The sequence below is a fragment of the Rhipicephalus sanguineus genome, chromosome 1 (assembly GCF_013339695.2).
Source record: "Rhipicephalus sanguineus isolate Rsan-2018 chromosome 1, BIME_Rsan_1.4, whole genome shotgun sequence".
In the NCBI taxonomy this organism is placed as follows: Eukaryota; Metazoa; Arthropoda; class Arachnida; order Ixodida; family Ixodidae; genus Rhipicephalus; species Rhipicephalus sanguineus.
Window position 1 is genome coordinate 199,208,649 of NC_051176.1, and position 15,049 is coordinate 199,223,697.

Genomic DNA, 15,049 nt, shown 5'->3' on the forward strand with positions numbered 1-15,049 from the left:
CACCATCTATCCAAAACACCTGGTAGAATCTTCACGGAAAGTGAGCACTCACCAGCATCGGTGCCAGGAAAGAACACAAACGGATTCCGCCGCTGCCAACCAGTTGATGTGACCGAGGAGGGGTTGAGGCTGGCACCCAGGTTCCGGCGAAGGAGGACTCTTGCGATGCTTCACACTTACAAGAAGAAAACCTGTTTAATTTACATATTTACAGGAGGTTTAAGAACCAAGGCGTAGAGACGCGCCTTTACATCACAAGGGCCCAGAGCGAGACGAGAGGGCGAGCGAAGGCCAGTGAGTTTCCAGCGCACACCCGATGCGCTCCTTTTATCTCGGTCCGTGCACGCGCTTCTCGTCAAGCGTTTTCGCTGGACGCTGACTGCGTATTGCAGCAACGCCGACGCGCGTTCCCTGCAACGCACATGGAGATCTCTTGCGTTCTTGGGGAACGCGGACCGCGTATGGCAGATGCGTCGATGAGAGTCTCTTGCAGGCCGGATCTTTGCACTGCCGGTTATAACATTCTCAACGAGTGGCGATGGTAGTTGCGGAGCGCAATGGGATGCTGATGGTTTCAGAGACGGCTGGGATCTCCGCGTCGGTACACGTAAGCATTGCCTCGAGTCTTTTGGTCAGGCTTTCTTGAACGTGGGTTGCCTTGGCGAACCATGTGATGCTGGTATACTGCTTCCCTCCAGGGCCAGCTCTGACGTGCTATATGCTACAATGTCGCAACAGAGAGTTTTAGAATCAGGCTTTGAATTGCGTCGGTCAGGGCTTTGGGTATACCCTATTCTGAAGCTGTCTGTTGTCCACAAAAGACAATTTCATTGAACGATGACGTCCCATCACCCGCCGCGTTGGCTTAGCACGCAAAGTGCCGCGCTGCTAAGCTCTAGAAAGCGCGGGTTCGATTCCGGGCCAAGGGAATCGAATCGGCGCTGAGTGAAACCCCCAGCTAGATGAGGCCAGAAGATGATCCCTGTCACACTAAATCTCCTAGAGAATCAGTCAGTTATTCGGTACTGCTTTCTTTTAAATGCGAAGCATTTCTTGGCGAACATTTGGCACTTTGAGGCTTGAGCGTTTCTATCTATCTATCTATCTATCTATCTATCTATCTATCTATCTATCTATCTATCTATCTATCTATCTATCTAGCCGCCTACGTCTGGGTGCTCTCATGATCGCCTCCTCAACTTGGTGCGGACCAAAATTGGCATGAGAAAGTAAGGGGATTTGACGAATATGACTGTCGGGTGATGTCATGAATAACGCGAAAATCCTGTCGCGTACGTCGTCAAACTCTTTGCTCCAGACACGTGTGGCACATACCCGTTTACCACGGGCCGCGGTGTACGGGCATGCGCCACAGGTGATTGACAGTTTTTATCTACCCAGGAACGGCGAGAACAGACATTTGTAACTTAAATGCGAGTTTTAAGAAAAACCGAGATCGGCAGCCTTGACCCGACGAATGGAAAGAATGAAAATTAGGATCCCAGTAGGAATCGAGCCCAAGCATTCTGCGTGGCAATCAGGTATTCTACCACCGAGCCACGTCAGGTCTATAAACTGGTTCGGAAAAACAGCCTATGCAGGCGTAATTTCGGTGCAACGTCAGTTGTGGTTATGGTGCTGGCTATCTAATTTTGCAAGAAAGAAATAAACACTACGATGTTTACTCCTACGATACAGGCGTCATATCAGATTAGCGTCTGTGGTTCCAGCGTTGGCTCCGCTTTTATAGCAGTCTAATAAACGTTACATTTGTATTCATATGATTCAGCAAGCTATATTGAAGCATTGCTCGACCCCGGAGGAATACATTAACGAAAGTTACGTATGATATTCACATAATCGCACCGTAAAGTACACTTATTCCGCCAGAACGACGCAGTGTCCTCTTCATTTCTTACGAGGCTGGGCGATGGCCTCATGCTGACCGAGGATGATGACAGATTGATTGACAGCCGCTTTGTAGACTAGGCTACGTAGGTAACATACGCTCAGGTAGTCAATGAATGCGACAAGCGCCATCCACTGATGTTGGTCTATAGTAGCACTACCCAGGCCTACCAGCCTCGACGGCCTATACCCCACCAACGCGAAGGGTGACACTTCAGGTTCAAACATGTCGCCAGCTCTATCGACATACAATTTGTCGACGAAATGACCGAGGCATCCACGATTTCCAACAGCTGTACTATACATCATACTTCACTACACATGGATCCCTCGTCACCGCGATCCTGACTGAATCCAATAACAAGTCATGATAAGCTGCTGGTGCTCACTGACCACGGTGATGCTGACCTCGTTCAAGAACTGTCAAGAACCTCTTCCACACATGCACATGGGTTCGTGAAACGTGAGTGCGTTCTCCATAATTAGGTGCGTTCTCCATCACTACATATCAGCTTAGCGCTTCTGGTGTTGGTAATACCTACGTTGCAGTTGGCAGCGTTACCCAACTGTAAACAACTGGTTATATAACACATATGCGGCTCTTCAACATATATGTGTGCGTATAAAATTTATACAGATCATTAGCGTCATTTTGCAACGTTTCGCTCAATAAAAAAAATTACGCCACAGTCACCTTAGGCCACAGTCAATCGCATGCTTCGCATAACATCCATTCCCAGTGTACGTGGGATCTGCCGAAATTTTTTTGTTCACCCTTTTCGCGTACGTGCGATGTAGTGGTAATGCATATCAGTGCCCTTTGCGCTTCAATAGCTTAACGGTGCTCCAGAATACTCGAAGTAAACGAAAAGATTAACATTCTATAACAGTAAAACACGACGTTTTCAGACTGTCAGAAAGGTCAGAAAGGTCAGAATCGGACTGAACACTCAGCTTACTACTTATGGGCTCAGCATATTCTGTACATAACATTGTGATCACAAGTACACGTTTGGCGCAAGCCGGTCGTGGCGGCCATGCTCATGGGAACGAAGTTGTGGGGTCCTTGGCTTAAGCGTGATGCTACGCGTCTGCTCGCGTGTGGAGGCTCCCGTGCAATGACTTACCCGCAGCAGCGCGCAGTAAAACAACGCACCTGTACAAAGATTCGGGTGTGGCAGCATTTGAGGACGCGCCGTTCCCTGTATACACCTTAAAGGGCCTTTAAACAACCAACAGACGCTCGCATACTCGTCTCCGTGCCTTTCCGCTATCCGCAACGGCCATCGTGGCGTTACCTGTCCGATTAGGTGACGTCGCGAGCAACAGACGCTGTCAGTAGGCGAACAAGAACCTGTTTTCTGGTACCAGATGCGTGCGCTCCTTGCGTTTACACCTTGAACGCTGAGGAAGGGCACTCGGAGAGGTGGACAGACGAGCCGACGAACGCAGCGTAACGAAGGAAAGAGCTAAACGAGCAAACGCGTGTAAATCCGCTAGCGTTCGCTGTAGACTCGTGCACAACTGCAACGCCACAGCTAAATTTCGACATCTGGGTGGTTTAGGGGCCCTTCAAAGTTTAAGGGCCTTTAGGGGCCCTTTAAGAATAGTGACAATCACAGTCATTGGCTTTCTTCTTTCTCATCTCTCTGCGGTTTCTCTGCTGTGCGTCAATCCGGGTGTGACTTTCCTCATACCCAAATGCAACTGCAATTAAAGGAACATTAAAACAACTTGTTTTCCTTTATTTCTTTTTAGGGGCGAAGCTCCTTAGGGTGTGGGTCGTTCCCTCCTCTGTAGTAGTAGTAGTAGTATGTATGTAGCCAGCTCTAGTTTAATGAATTGCTCACTAGATGGCGTTTCATGTATTTCTTAGAGCTCTAGTTTAATGAATTGCTCACTAGATGGCGTTTCATGTATCTCTTAGAGTTAGGCGCGTTAGGAGTCGGAAAGGCGAGGGTTCTGCTAGAGGACGGACGTGTTTTCCGTGGCAGCGTCAGATAAGTTTTTTTTTTTTTTTGCATGATTCGAGCTTGCTTTTTTTAGTTATATGAGTACATAAGCCAATAGATTAAAGCTTAATAGGGCTTACAACTTTGTAGTGTTTCCTGTGTGACAGTCGGCTGGGTTTTTTTATTATTTGTTTGTTCGGCCACCACGTGGCTGAAAGGTACACATGTGCTTTGAAGTGTAGCATACTTGCGGAGTTTTGTGATACCATTTGGCTTTAAGTGTATCTAAGCCGCCGTGTGAACGATCTAGCCATGGTCAAAAAGACCGTAAAGTGTTCAGGGTGCGGAATGGGATGGAAAATAGAGGTTTGTACGGATGAGAAGACAGAGGGAGCTGACGCCAAGTGTAAGCAATGCGAGTTAGAGGCGAAAATGGAAATAATGATGGCTGCCCAGACTGAGCTCATGGTAAGAATCGCCGAGCTGGAGAATGCGTTGGCGACAGAGCGGGAAAAAACGATGGCTATGGGGGAAAGGCTTAAGTCAGCCGAGGAGGGGTTAGCCAAGGTAGTCATGGTGAACAAGGAAGCAAACGACAGCGGGAACAGCTGGGCATCGAGCCCCACAGTGGTAGACGCGAAGGGGGAAACAGGTTTGGAAAAGACAGGTGCAAGGGTCACAGGACCCAGCTTCCGCGAAGTAGTTTTGGGAAGGGGAGGTGACAAAACAGCAGCAGTGGCACGCGCTAGTAACCGAGGCAGTGGCCAGGTGCGGGACAGTCCAGCAGAAAAGTCGGAGCACGTGATAATCACCGGGGACTAGAATTTAGTTAGATGCACAAAAGCAGTCAAGGAAAGGGTGAGAGGCGACAAACGAGTGCTAATAGGGAAGTTCCCGGGACATAGGCTGGGATCAGTGATGAGACAAGCTAGCGCAAAACTCGCAACTAAGGCTAATGTACGTAACCTCGTGATAATCGCGGGAGGTCTAAACGACGTCTTGAATGAAGAATCAGCCGAACTAGCGACCACATTGGTGAAAGGGGTCGATGACATGCGCGCCATTTCCCCTCAGGTGCAGATAGTGGTATGCACAATACCGGAGATACCGGTGCGTGACGGCAACCTGCAAAGAGCGGTTGTCGACGCAAACAAATAGATATGGCAGATGAGTCGAGAGAAAGGCATCGAGGTAGTGGAAATAAACAGAGAGGTGCACAGGTGGGGTGGTTTTCGAAGAGACGGAATACACTTCGATGGGAGGCTTGGTCATAAGGTGGGTTGGCGGCTTGCAGGACGCGCAGTAGCTTTTTTCGAGGCCCGCGGGCCCTTCGATATCCAGGGTAGCTTGTAACGAGGAAAACAACCAGGGGGACTCTTTGACAGGCAGTATAGCAAAAAACCAGAGAAGACGTAAAAGAAGGGAGAAGGCGTGTGTTGCAATTACTTACATTAACATGCAGGGTGGCAGAAAAAAGGCAAAATGGTTAGAGATTGAGGGACAGTTAAACAAGGAACAGATAGGTGTTTATGCGGTTACAGAAACACACCTTAGAGACTTGGAAGAGCCACCACATATTGACAATTATATTTGGGAAGGATGTAACAGGATCACATCAGAAAGGAGAGGTGGGGGTGTTGGAATGCTAATTCATAGCAGAACAAAATTGAATAGAGTGAAACAAACGTGTAGCTTACTTGTGGACGCGGAATAACTGCAGAGAAAAGAATCTGGAGATAGTGAAATGCATAAGCACTGATATTAAAGAATTTGGTCATGATGCCGAAATAATCCTTCTATGGGACATGAACGCTCACATTCATGACCTTGACGGAGATTCAGACACCAATGGCAAGTTATTGCTAGATCTCTGCGAGCAACATAGTCTTGAGATAGTTAACGTGGGGCCTAAGTGTGAGGGGCAGATCACGTGGGAAGTCGGAAACAGGCAATCGAGCATTGATTATTGTCTCATGACAGAAGGAATATATGACAAACTTAGAGAGATGAGAATAGACGAGGAAGGCATTAACAGCTTGGGTAGTGATCATAAACGCATAATATTACAAATGGGATATAAAATTGAAAATAAGAACATAGAATCAAAGTTTGGCAGCTTGTATCTAAATGACAAACAAATAACAAGTATAGTCGCAAAAGTCATGGAGGAAGTAGGCAAAATACCAGTCAAGGACTGGGGTTTTAGTGAGCTGTTACGTGTAATGACGAAGGAGATAGGGAAAGAGAAGAAAACTATTTGCTGGAAAGGAAAGAGAAAGCCAAAAAGTTGGTGGAACAAAGAAATCCGGGAGGCGATCGAGAAGCGACGTGAGGCACCACGGGAGCACAGTCAGGCAAAAAAGGAGAAGCGGCCACAGGACGAAGTCAACCACATATGGGAAATATATTTAGAGCAAAAATCCATTTCGCACAAATTAATCGAGGCAAAAATTAAAGGTGAAAGCGAACGCTGGATGACAGAGATTCGCGAAAAGAAGAAGGCCGCGCCTAGGATATTTTGGAGCCAGCTAAAAGCGCTGGGTAGGAAGTCTCTCGCAATGCAACAACGTTTGGTAGATGAAAAGGAAATCAATTGGAGGGGTATGAAGCGCTGGGTTACATCCGAAAGATAACAGCCGATTCGTTTAAAAAGGTCGCCCAGGGGATTCCCCCGGTGAGTAAAAGTACGCAAAGGAGTGCAACCGACGGAGATGTAGTACTAGAGAATTTCCATTGGAAGAAGGCCGAAGGAAAAATTCCTAAGCGCACTACTCCGGGCTTAGATGGGGGAACCCCTTAGGCTTAGGAACGAACTCGGACATAACACTGAAGAAGCCCTGCTGAAAGCCGTAGAAAAGTGCTTACAGGAGAGGGAAATACCAGACAGTTGGCGAAAAAGTATAATGAACTTAATCTATAAAGGCAGAGGAGAAAAGGATAACATTCGCTCGTATAGACCACTAACCATTACATCTGTGCTATACAGGTTGGCGATGCAGGCAAAATTAAAAATAGAAGCGTGGGTAGAACAAAATGATATTTTGGGAGAACTTCAGAATGGATTTCGAATCGACAGGCGGTTAGACGATAATCTGTTTGTTCTTACCCAGTGTATAGAAATATCAAAAATAGAAAACAGGCCCTTATACGTAGCTTATCTAGATATCACCGGGGCGTATTACAACGTTAATCAGGAAATTTTGTGGCATATATTGAAAGAAGTAGGCATAGGGGACGACTGTATACAGCTTTTGAGGGAAATATACCGAGAAAATACAGTTTGTATAGAATGGGAAGAAATAAGTAGCAAGGACAGCGTTGAAATTAGCAAGGGGCTGAGACAGGGATGTCCTTTGTCCCCGCCGTTATTCATGCTGTACATGGTGAGGATGGAAAAAGCGCTAGAAGGTAGCAACATTGGATTTAATTTGTCACACAAACAGGTCGGCACTATGGTTGAGCAGAAGCTTCCAGGCCTATTTTATGCTGATGATATTGTCTTATTTGCGGACAGTCAAGATGATATACAGCGACTGGCAGATATATGCGGAAGGGAGTGTGAGGCTCTAGGACTAGGATTTAGTGCAACAAAATGTGGATTGATGGTATTCAATGATCACGGAGACCATACGGTCTTAATACAGGGCCAAAAAATACCGAGGGTAAGCGAGTACAAGTACCTCGGAGTATGGGTAAATGAGGGGGATAGATATATGGAGGTACGTACAAGAGAAATCATCGGTAGCAAAGGGAAAGAGGAATGCTGCAATTATGAAGCACAGAGCTTTATGGGGATACAACAGGTACGAGGTGCTTCGAGGGCTGTGGAAGGGTGTGATGGTCCCGGGGCTTACATTTGGGAACTCAGTCGTGTGCATGAAGTCAAAGGTACAATCAGGAATGGATGTAAATCAAAGGACGGTGGGACGCCTCGCGTTGGGCGCTCACGGGAAGACGACAAATGAGGCTGTAAAGGGCGATATGGGATGGACAGGCTTTGAAGTGAGGGAAGCTCAGAGCAAAATGAGATTCGAAGAGAGGCTGAGGAAAATTAAGAAAAGTAGATGGGCAGAGAAGGTTTTCAGGTATTTGTATAGAAAAAGCGTCGACACGCAGTGGAGAAAAAGAACTAGGAGGCTCACCAGTAAATATACGGCTAGCAGTGCGGGCGATATGGCAACAAGGAGCATTAAGCGGAAGGTCAGAGAGGCGGAGAGGACTTATTGGATGACAGCGATGGAAAAGAAGCCGGCTCTGAGTAACTACCGAAAGGGAAAAAAAGAAATAAGGAGGGAAAGGTTTTATGATAATTCAAGGGGAAGCGCTTTTCTGTTTGAAGCAAGGTCGGGCTGCCTTAGAACGCGTAGTTATAAAGCGAGATTCAGTAACGAAGAAGAACAATGTACGTGCTGCGGGGGAACTAAGGAAACGATGGAACATGTACTGATTGATTGTGGCGATATTCACCCAGGTATACGTGTGGGCACGAGTCTACATGAAGCCTTGGGTTTTAGGGACAACAATGGAAAGCCGAACACGTGCGCGATAGAAATAAGTAAGAGACGGTTAGAGTATTGGTGGCAGAAAAGTAGGGATAAAGTACCAAAATAAATAACGGGGAAAACTAAGGTCATTCTGCCTTAAGAGGCAGAGAGATGGACCGTGAATTTATATCTTTTTGGTATAATAACATAGATTTAATCAATGTAGATAAGGTATTAGGCCAACATGAAACAAGGAAGTTTTATTTTCTTCTTCGAGCCTGGTGGCAGACATGTCACCGCCCCGTTATAAAGGGGACGCTCATAGCATCCATCCATTCATCCAGAGTTGCTGTTTAAAGATGACAGATGGCGCTTGTATAATGCGAATGGCGCATGTCATTGGATGCCTGCGATCGTAAAAGGCGCTCGCTCTTGATGCGCTTTCTCTTTCGCTCGGAGTCGCCGGATGGAGGCAGACAAGGCACTCGCGCTCTTGGCGCGCTTTCTCTTTCGCTCGGGAGCGGACACTTTCCCTGCATTTCACCGATCACAAAGCGGTGATAATGAAGGGACCACGTAAACCAACTGTACAATAAAAGTTTGATGTTTAATATATACACGGTGTTTCACGCTCTTTATATGATGTACTGGCAGAATTTCACGGAAGAGTTTCACGGTTTACCGATAATTCCCTCCGGAGCTTCGCCCCACTCATCATCATTCACCCCGTGGATATGCTGTGTGTTTGTTTTTTTTTTTTTTGTCATGTACAGCGCACGTAAGTACGTAAGAACAACAATAAAAAAACTACTTACGTATAAAACTAGCCGCATTCTGATTGCGTCCTGCATGTTCTCCCGGGGCCGCAGTCGTACTCTCTTCAGAGCCCCACGCTGCACTTTCTGGGAGAATCGTTGTTCGCACCGTGAGCATCCCTACACTATCGTGTCTCTTTCTAAACCTGGCTTTCTCCGGGGAATGGTTCAGTTCCGTATATGTTGTGGGTCGATACGTTTATCGTCGGGTGGAACGTGCTTAGACAGGATACATTCATTGCTCTTTGCGTATACATAATGCGAGTTAGTATAAATACGGAGCAGTTGCTCGAAGAGACTTATATGATAATAAGGAATCGAAGGGTTTCGACTTCCCGCTGATGTATACCGAGAGATTGGTCATCTGTGTCGGACTCAAAGCATAAGCGCGGTTCATGAGCACTGTCTCACGCAAACAGCCGTGCGAGCGTTCGACCCCCGCCCCTGCGGCCTTGGCACCGGCACCGTGTGCACCAGCCAGACGGATAGCTTTCCACGCAACGACCCACGAGCGCGGACCGTCCTTCTCAGAGCCACAACAACGACGTTGACGCGTCCCCCGGTTTTCGGGCCGTCAGATGACACTTTATCTGTTTACATATGGCTCTGTGTGCACGGTGTACGGTCCTGGCATGGCAGCAACCATCAGTGCTGTCCCCCGTCCCAGCTGACCCAACCGCTTTCACTTGTCACGCTATATTAATGCATGGTGAAACCCAACGCTGCAGGGGACGCGCTTAATTCGAGCGTCTTCACAAATCTAGCCTGTTCAGTTCGCGTGTGGCTCCTTTATCGTGTGGATGAATTTACTCCGACGTGATGGAGTTCTGCGAAGAGGCAATGTTTATTCCCGAAACCGTGTACACAAGCGAAGCGACGAAAGCACTCGCACTGATACATCCATCCTTATTTGCGGTGCGCGTTAATGAAAAGTCGCTGAACAACCCCCGTATGTGAGGCAGCGTATAGCGGAGGTAAAAGCAGCACTCATCTAAAATCTGTCCTTGCTCTGGCCCATTATTTAGGTCAGGACTCCGCCCTATACAGTTTAACTTGTCGGACGTTTATACACCGCTGAAGCTTGACATGAACAGCGACTTGTTTCATTAGCGATACCTGAAAGCGTTAATGATATATATATATATATATATATATATATATATATATATATATATATATATATATATATATATATATATATATATATATATATATAGCCCCCTCGCCCCTAATGGCTACGACACGAGGCATGATCCGACAGCAGTGCGCATGGTCCACGCGTCAGGAGGAACATATAAGAAGGGACCATGGACAGCCATGGGGGAGTGGCCGACAGACTGTTGCGGAGAGTGCTCGTGCACGTGGAGTGCGCCCCGCCGGGGCCAAGGCTATAGGGGCCGGTAGTTTTGCCCAACAGTTCGAGCTTGTTTCCACAAATAAATGAGGTTCTAGTCGCGCAGCAGTCTCCGACGGCGTTCTTTGGAGCAGACAGCCACGAACCCCTACAATATATATATATATATATATATATATATATATATATTAGGGGTGTGCGAATATTCGAAAGTTTCGAATATTCGTCGAATATTACATTCGAAATATTCGTATTCGATTCGAAAATCGTGTATTCGAAAAGTTTCGAATATTCGAAAAATTCGAATATGCGATTCGATTATCATGCATAAAATAACTCGTCTTCCACATTTCTGCTGCGTTCGTATCGCTAAAAACGTTGCCGAGAGGACCGATAAACATCGTAAGTACACGGAGGCACGCTATCTGCCTGCGACGAGCGCCCCAATACGTATGATTTATTGCTGGTGCATCTCCGACGTGCAGCGCTGTTGGCGATCATGTAACCGTACATTTTCAATATTATGCGGCCGTAACGTGCCGCACTACCACTCGTTCACAATGCGGGACCACTTCTGAAGAAAGACAGTGACCCATGTGACTGGTGGCGGACTGTAGGCACCTTCAGATACCCCACTCTGGCAAAGCTTTGCCCCGTGTAACTGCCTATACCAGCCACTTCTGTTCCAAGCGAGCGTGCCTTTTCAGTGGCAGGGGGGGGGGGGGTTGTCTCTGTTACAAGGGAGCGCCTGCTGCCTCATCATGTGGAGCAACTCGTATTTCTTCATGATAACATGTAGTCATTAGTTTCAATGTGCCGTGATGTGCATTGTGCTAGCCTGGACATTGTGTTCTGGAGATAGCAGTGTATGTTGTGTTGCCAGTCAGGCTGTTAATGTTTTTTTTCTTCAAAAAGCTACATGTTAAATAAAATATCGTTACTGTGGAGGCATTTTTCCTTTGATATTCGATATTCGATTCGATATTCGAAGGTGGATATTCGTATTCGATTCGTATTCGAAAAATTTGATATTCGCACACCCCTAATATATATATATATATATATATATCCACGTAAAGCGTTATTCCACAGGCAAAATTGGCCAGCCATCATGTATAGGGTATAGCCATTCTACGGTTCACAAATGGACCTTTCTGGCATTCCGTCTGTCATCAAAGAACCATTTGTCATAGAAAGACACAAAAAGCATAAACCCCCACCATGAGCTTCGAACTCATTAGACTGAGTTCTAACCAATGGCAATTTCCTTGAAGTAACGGAATGGGAGGAGCATTTGATGCCGTCTTGACATACATGCAGTATAAGACAACTGAAAGACCATGCCGTGGTGGCTTAGCAGATAGCATCGCGCTGCGAAGCACGAGACAATTTGCACGTGCTGCGCCCTGTCTGCGTGCGCGTTTCTGATGATGATGATGAAATGAACTTTATTTGGTCCTGGAGAACCCCGATCAGACAACCCCCGAAGGGGGTTCCGCCGCAGTTGCTGGCCGCGCCCACGCCTGTACTGGAAGACCGCGGCCCTCCGCCCGTTCGCAGGCCTCCTGAAAATCGGTACATTTGTGTGGTGTACGGAAAATAAATTATAGCGGAAAGTCTGCAGTCCTATGCCGTCTTATTATTGTCATTCCTTTTTTTTTCTCTTGACTCTCAGTTTGCGCCAGAAACCTTTCGTGAAGCTATCCTCCAACTCGCCCAACGTAATACCAGTAATATTCTGCTATCGTAATATGAAATCCCAGTCGCGGCGGCCACATGTGGATGGGGACGAGATGAAAAACGCCTTAGTACAGGTATGGGCGCACGTTAAAAACCCCAGACGGCAAAAAATAATCCAGAGTGCGATTATCACATGGTGGCCTCGGAAAGTAAAGCCGCATAATTTTATCTGTTCATTACTTGGCGCACTATTCTGCGTGTGTTTCGTAGATATTTAGAGCCAGAAAATTCAGGCATTGGTGCCCAACGCGCGACAGCGAATAAGCAGACGCGATTAGACGCGCCACGTTTCGCGTGAATCGAGACGACGAGTCTGATATTGAAAACACCGGAATGATAATGACGACATTGTGCGCAGCCAGATTATCCGTGTCATGAAAATAAGCTCGAAACATATGTAAAAGAGGATACCAGTAAATTATTATTCTTTTTACATTTCTTAACACGGCGTCAACACATCGCAAATCGCATGAACGCGCTGTGGAGTTTGTAAGTGCTTGTGTAAACGCATTTGCGGCAAATCAGTTCTGCGGAAGCCCGCAAGGTGGATGAAGGCTGATGAAAAGAACCAAAAGAAAGTCACCTGCCGCCAAAGCGGGGGATTGCAATTTTCCATTTTCGTGAACGCGTTTGTCAGAGCAAATGTGCACTCTTCTCGATCGCCATTATGCATACGTCACTCGCTTGGCTTTTTCAAGCGCAGTGGCGCGTCTGTTTGTTTCTTTAAACGCCATGCAATGCACGTGAAATAACAAAGATAACAAAGCTCAGAGCGTCTATAAGATATAGCCAGCCAAAGCATCTAGACCGCTGTGCATTTATCTGTAGATCCACAGAGGCCAGCTACTTGGGACCCGTATTGGGAAATTCAGCGCTGAAACGCTGCGGTGGTGAGCATGCTTTCGAATCCACTGAGATAAATATTCTTACAATTAAAGTATGGCTTTCTTTCATGGAGAATGCTTGAGCTTAAGTGAAGACGTATGCCCGGCACGAAGACACTAAAATGCTGTAGCTTCTCTGTGATTCTTTGTGTCCACGCTTTGGACCTGCCTAAGTTTCACAAGAAAGACAACTGGGCGTTTAATAACCACTGCAAGAAAAGCAATATATACGAAAACGGAAGTCACCCGGCTTATCGTTTCTCTAGACGATTCCCAATTTCGACGAAGCGGCTTTGTCGTAAGATATAGAAATGTAGGAAAGTAGAAAGACCCGCCGCATTAACACTCCATAGTAGTCTTCACTCCCGTTTAATACACAATGACCAACTTTTGTCCTTTCACGTCTTGTTGACGTAGGCGCAGATAATGAGAAACGCGACCCTCATTACTTTGAAGCGTCCTTGTTCGCTCAGGACAGGAGCCGTTTTCCCTTCCTCCTCTCTGACCCTCCTCCTTTAAACCCTTGTCCGGGCCTCGAGCGAGGGGAAGGCTACGTTAAATATGGAGGAGCGAGGTTCCTTATAGCCGGTCACCGGAGCTGGCGCAAGGAGGAACAAGGAGATCGTCGAAACTGCTCAACGCTGATTGGCCGGGAGAAGGAACTGCGCACGGAAGCGGGAGAGAGTCGGTCGGCGCGGTCGGCAAACAAGTTTCCTCATCTCGGCGGATATATAGGCCGTTCCTCCCCCCGTTCGCCGACGAGGCGAGACAATAAGGCGCTTAATTAAACATTCGCCCCGGACGACGAGCACGACGACGACGACAACGACATCGGCGGTGTGTTCCCTGAGCACACGACGACACGCGGCGCGCAGCCCTCGCCGAAACGCTCCCGAACGTATGGCTGCGCGTGCGCCGTCGAGGTCGTCGCCCGCTTCACCACGCACGCCACTGTGCAAGGTTCGAGTGAAAGTTCGACACATAGGTGGGTGGCAGGGGCACCGCTATAGGACAGCGCAAGACGATGCTCCCTTAATAAGCCGCTGGCTGCCCCCGAGTTCGGTGACAAAGACATGACAAGCTGAGGACAGGTCAAACAGCCGACTTCTTCGGTTGGCAACGGCGGCACCAGAGCGAACGGTGATGAGTGGCGCGTCGCGACACAGATTGCCTTGTCGACTTGAAGTTTGGGCGCCTTTGTTCATTTCCACCAGTACGCACAGAGATGAGAGTCCCTTGCAAAGTGCACACGTGTGGTTTACCATAGGCGCACTAGGGCGTAATTATGTTGGCAAACGAAAATCTGCAAGTGCCGTTCACCGAGGTACGTCCACTCAGAGTGACTAACGCGCCCAGAATAAAGTTCATCATGAAGGAAGCGATGAATGAGGGTTTGGCGAGACTAAAGTCATATTAGCTTTGTTACGGTTATTAGCATTTGCACTTTCCCGAAATTCTGCACGTTCACCAGAGACAGAGGCTGCTCACAACATATCTTGTTCCTCACCAGCGTATCTACTAGTAAGGCGGCAACGTCTAAGAAGAAAAAAATATGTACGTGGCCTCAATAGGCTCGCATGGACACATAAGTTTGCTACATACAGTATTACGTACGCACGTTTGGCAATTCCACGCGAATTCACCGGTTCCCAGTGTGTCTAACACACTAAGCGAGAACACCAACAAGCGGTGAGCTACCGTAGCACTTTATAAGAATGAGATAACGACCCACTACACTGCAGCACCCATACAAACGGTGTACTGGCCACAAAACAAATCATGGTCGATCACTTGGCTTATTTGATGAAAATGCGCTAGTGTCAACTTTTCGTGACCCTTAACTACTTTAACTAACCAACTAGACGCCTGAAGAACGCCACGAAGCTTCAGCCTCCGATGCTAACCGATGTTC